The 6,072-nt window shown below is 31.8% G+C and overlaps 1 long non-coding RNA gene across 1 annotated transcript; it reads right to left on the bottom strand.

Moving 5' to 3' along the window:
* Positions 1 to 339: 339 nt before the first annotated feature.
* On the bottom strand, positions 340 to 3,409 carry LOC110939664. The gene is made up of 4 exons (XR_002592358.2): positions 2,734 to 3,409; positions 1,314 to 1,420; positions 1,164 to 1,226; positions 340 to 1,020 (listed from the first exon to the last, which is right to left on the bottom strand). It is a non-coding gene; the product is annotated as an uncharacterized LOC110939664 (long non-coding RNA).
* Positions 3,410 to 6,072: the final 2,663 nt, after the last annotated feature.

Below are 6,072 nucleotides of genomic sequence, written 5' to 3'. Positions count from 1 at the left end.
TAAATTGGCTATGAGATGCGGTTATAGACCCGCATCTTATGGCATAGCATCTTTTGGCTATTTGCCAAATAATGCGGGTCTAAAAGATGTGGTTTTAGAACCGCATCTTTTGATATATTAACAAAAAACTACCTTTTCCTAATATACTCAAGAGATGCGGTCTTAGAACCGCATCTCTTGGTGTTTGAGGCTAAAAAAAATATAATTATTATTTATTTCAGTTTCTAGATAATTTCATAGAAAAATTCTTAATAAATTCCCAGTATACATATACCTAAAAATAAAAAAACATACAAAAAATAAAACCAATACAAAATATTCAAACATATAAATTACAAAGGTTTTAAAGTAACACAAATAATTACAAAAGTTTCAAAGTACCACAAATACGTTAATGTTTAAAGATGAAAACGATATACAATAACCTTCCGAACCCAAGTCTTCATACTTGCAACCGAAACCAACATCTTCAGTTTATACTTGCAACTAGAACCGTATAAATTTCCTAACAAAACACAACATTCCATTTCATAAACCACTGAAGCTTAAAAAAAGATATGCAAGTGTATAGATGTATAAGAGATTAAAAGTGTAAGCCAACAAGTGACTTCTTAACCTACAGGCTCAAGCTAAAACATTTTGAACGACTTCAAATTATTGTTCAACTATAAGAGGAAATATGTTAATGGGCTAACTAGTAATACTATATGTGAATGAAATAGTATATTTGCCTGTGTTTACTGAGTTTCTGCAACAAAGGAACATAGAGTGATCCATAATTTGCTCCATCCTTTTTAACACACTGTCAATCAAGCATAAAAAAACAATTACTTATAGAAGATCATAATAAGAAGGATTTACAAAGCTTCACTAAATATATATACATATATAAAAGTGTTTATCCATTTTGTTTTGTGAAAATCTCTGTTTATCAATTATTTTCTATTCTGGGATTAATTTAACAGGGAGCTGGGCCAACACAAACACTTCTGTAAAACATCATCCATTGGCTTCTTAGCGCTGAGAATTGTAAACAAAAGAGAAGTGTCAAAACCATAAAATATAAAAATAAAAATAATTGGTATTAAACCATATGTTTATCATTCAATATAGTAATTCTAATATCAGTAAATGAACATTCCTTATGCTAATTAGAAACATACCAGCCCATTGTGATGATAACCTTCGGTTAAGCCATTCCCACCTACATTACATGGGTAGTAACACTAGCACCAAGAAAGTTTTAATAAAAGTCTTTATGTAAACAGTAAACCATAAAAGTTTCAAAATATGTATAACGAGGAGATAATCACCTCTTAAGTTATTTGAAAGATTTGAATCTGAAGCAGACATCAACGATTGGATAATCATATGAAGAAGTGTTGGTCACCACATGTCTTGATAGATCTGAGTGGGATACCTGGTATTTTTCATTTATATAATCTTGTAAAGGTAAAACACTATTTCAAAAACCTGAATTATGAGAGATGATACAACTATACAAGTTCTGTTAAAGTTATCTACGTAATCAAATTAATGTTCATTGTGGATATCAAATGAGGGTTAGATTAAAAGTCCATGGGATTGTTCACTACAACTTTCACTCTTCACTTCACTGATATGCAGTTATTTTCATATTGCAATAACACATAATGAAAATCATAATGAATATGCCAATCACAAAACTATACATACACACACACACATATATATATATACTCACACACCTTAGCAAGATCTACCTCGGTAAACCTGAAACAATCAATTCGACCCATTCCACTACCATATTTGCATATAAAACCTTTTTTAAATGATCTGCACTTGCAAGATGTCTGATCCCATTCTCACTAACAAAACATCATATAGAGAATTAGACCACCCGTTAAGAGGGGGGTGTTTGGGCATTTCCCCCCCCCCCCCCCCCCAAAAAAAAAAACCGCCCCACAATGCCATTCAACCGCCCTTGGGGGTTTTTCACAAAAAAATGCAAGAGACGTCCCTTTTTTCACACCGAAGTTCTAATTCTTTGGCAAATGACCGTGCATCCCTTTTTGTTTGGCCAATATCAATTTTTGATGGTTTTTTTATTTAGATTCTATTACACCCCTTTTAACATAATGCTCTACAATGCCCACATCCCCACTACACCCATTTTAGAAAAACACCCCATAATGCCCCATTGATGACCTGACTGCCACATGGAGCAAAACGCCCAAGGGTGGGGGCATTATTTGTGTCTTCCACTACATATAGTCATAATATCATACTCAAAACTTAATCCCAAACGCATTTATTCTTTATACTATTTTATCGCCCATCATAAAGAGATAAAAAAACTAAATAAGCAAATGAAAAGATCTTTCAAGACTTCTAAACTCTGCATACTTGTTGAACACAGTTGACTATAAACTTACATTCAAAACAACTCAAAAATCCATATAAACTAGCTAACCATTGACATAAACTGCTACTAAATTCAGGGAAAACAATAATAAATCCGGATCCTATATCGGGTTATCTTTATTTTTAAGCCGGATTACCATACATCTCAAACATAAATCATTCAAATAAAATACCCAGATTAAAACCCTAATTATACCCACATCAAAAGATCCAAGAAACTAAATCTATCAATTAAAAAATCAAACTTGAAGCAGAACACAACAGTTATAATCTCCTGAACAAGTAGTGAAAAGATTAAAAAAAAAAAAACAAGAGAATAAATTAAAATACCTTACAATAGGGTACGATCACCTCTGAAGAAAACAAGCAAGTGAAACCAGGAGAAAACTGTAATATGATATATTAAAAACAAACCCTAACACGCTCGATGAATTCACCTTTCTCATTCAATTTGGATTTCAAAATACATGTACTGTTCGCGAAGTTATCGTTGTGTTTCTTCAAAACATCGAACATCGAAGCTTTAACTCAAGTGTATGTGTAGATACCGGAAGACCAAACGAATAATTGAACGATTCACGGATGTTATCATTGGTTTCTTGTGAGAGATCCTTTGATTGAAAAGCATAAAAGTATATGTGTTGGTGAAATTGAACACAAACAAACCCTAGATCAGCTTATTTGTTGGGTAAACCGATAGAAACAATACAAGATTAGGGTGAAGATTGAGAGGATTTGATCTGAAGCGAGGGTTGTAGTGTGTGGTAGATGAAAAATGAGGAGTTATGAGGATAGATAGAGGCCGGGTTTTGGGGGTTATTAGGTCGATGGAGGGAAGCGAAAACTAATTGAAATTTTTGGGGGGAAATATAGGGGGATAAAAGATGCGGTCATACATTTAACCGCACTTTTTCGTTTTAGGTAGACAAAGGATGTACTTTTTAGTTTTAGGGGAGGGCAAAAGATGCGGTTTAACCATTTAACCGCATCTTTTAGTTTTGTCATCCGCATTATTTGCTCAATTTTGTACTAGTGTTAATTTGCAAAATAACATTTGTATAATAATTCGTATATATAAAAGTGATAAATATCACCAAAAGAAGGAACCCAATGAATATGAAGATCTCAAAGAATATAGATACAAATATCTATAAATAAAAACTTCTTTACGTATATCCTTTAATTATATTATATTATATTATAATAGTGAAAAAAAACATACTAAAAGGAACAGTTGTATATTTTGATCTTACTTTAAATTTATATGCTGAGACGTCAACCTTGTTATTTGACATAAAGGTAAAATACTATTATTTATTCAAATTAAAAAAATACAAAATACAAAATTCAAATATCCATGACAACATAAGATCATACATACCAAAACGTAAGATTTTTTCTACCAAGGCTTAATATAATATTTTAGCAAATCTTTTAGGGAAGTAAACACATATGAAATTGGTTCGTATGTTCCGTAAATCAATTATCTAGAACTACTAAAAACATATCATATAAAATTGATATAAAGCACATGTTTGTGGCAAACTAATGAAGATTCTCAGGCAAAGTGAAGTGAAACCAAATCAATGGTTAATAGTAAAATCAATATTGGTTTAGACTATATACACACACAAAACAAAGTACTTTTTCGATAAGAGTGGATATCCATAAAAAAATTTAAATAATAATTCTAATCAATCGGTAATCGATATAATGAATATGATACAACGAATAAAAGCGATCAGTGGAATAAAGTTTTGTTTGGATAAGAAAGTCACATGAGCGAACACACAAAGAGTTAATTAAAAGAAAATTACAATGTTGTTGGTTACTTGATAGATTAATCATTTACAAGTTAAATCAAAAAAAATTCTCAATGTATCATTTATAATTCTAATGTGTTAGCCTAATAATGTTATGTGATATACTAATAATATACTAGTATCCTTGATACAAAATATTCAACTATGTGATTCACATTAATATGTAGCCATAGCTTCCTAATGGACTAGATGGCACCGACTATGATGGAAACAAACAAAAAAAAAGAAAAAAAAAAGAAAAAAACAACACACCAGGACAAATCAAGTGACTCGTAGGGAAGATATTAAAATTTATACATTACTAAATTTAATTCATCTTCTTTGATGAAATCTACGGTCGCCGAAAACTATGTAAACCCTTTACTAATTTCAAAGAATTAAATATATGCTTTGGATATATAGCAAAATAAGTAATTGTTACCTGAACACTGGATGACTAACCAAAGTAAATAATGGAGCTTCGTGGAATATCCCAAGGCTTTGTACGTCTGGTATTCATCGGTTGTGTGCATGCTCTCACATTGAAAATCAAAAGACTGGGTTTAATTGGAGAACTGTCGTGCTGATAACGTGTTATGAAACTAGCCTAATAGCAAAAGGAACATAAAGAACAATATGGAGAAAGAGATTGATCTTATTGATTGAGGTGTGTTTTACAATGAGATACAATAGTGGTATATAAAGGTGTACAAAACTTGTAGAGAAAGCTAATCTATTTTTGGTGTTGATAACCACATTAATAATAAATATATTCATAACAAAAATGAGTTTTGTTGTGAAAAAGAGGAAATGATAGTACATCAGTTGACAATCACAGCATGCTAAAGAATTGGAAAGTCAAATGAGATAAACGATCTCACTGATGATATTGCCAGTAGGTTTTTACACGCTTAGTAGATTGTTGTCGAGATATAAACCTAAATATCATAACTTACTTATTTCGTGGGGAACATCTCTCGGATATATAGGTAACCCCTGAAATCTTGTTTGAAGGGCTTTCTATTTCTGACATACTAGGTCTTGGTGCGTGATGATATCTGGGATATTATACCAGGACTTCTGATTTTGCGGAAGCAATAGCCTAGTCCTCGTATAATATTCTGCACTGCTTTAATCATAAAGCCCACCCTCAACATAAAAAATGATGAAACATTGAAAAATGCTAATCATGTGCTGTTGAAGAAAAGATCCCCAAACGGGACACACCGAAAGACGAGCCATCATCTCTTTGTCTGAACGGAAGTTCTAACCTGAGCTCTCATGGTCTCGCATTTACCCGTTTACAGATATCATTAGTGTACATTCACCTGTAAGACTGAATATAGGAGTCTGGATACGGGAGGATATTCTGAGGTGGGACACGCGAATAAGTTTAGTACTTAAAACACTAATCTCGTTTCTCGAATCAATTGAACTTTGTGTGAAAATTTAAGTGGATCAGTATACTGACAATCTAAGTGAATCGTTTAGAACTTAAAATGTTTAAAGCTTAACGGTGTTAGTGATTTGTCTCATAAACTGATATGATCCTCTTACACAAACTCACAAAAATATTGTCTGTAAATATTTCTTTATTGTTTTTCATTAAAAACAAAAATCCAAAAAGAGTATAAGTGTGTTTTAGCATAAAATTTTGAAAAATGAAAAAGATTTTATTTCATCTTATTTTCGACAACTGATGTTGGAGAGCTGATTTTCAAAATTCCGAGTGCTAAACATGATGGACAACAGGGTTGGGAGAGTTTGTTTTGAAATGAGAATTGATTTTGAAAAGATTAAATGGTTCATTAATTTGAAACCAAATTTGAATGTTTTGATTACAAGTGGTTAAACAAAGATTAAAATT

The sequence above is a fragment of the Helianthus annuus genome, chromosome 7, assembly GCF_002127325.2.
Source record: "Helianthus annuus cultivar XRQ/B chromosome 7, HanXRQr2.0-SUNRISE, whole genome shotgun sequence".
Taxonomy (NCBI): domain Eukaryota; kingdom Viridiplantae; phylum Streptophyta; class Magnoliopsida; order Asterales; family Asteraceae; genus Helianthus; species Helianthus annuus.
The sequence above is the reverse complement of the archived record's forward strand: the minus strand, read 5'-3'. Positions and strand labels throughout refer to the sequence as shown.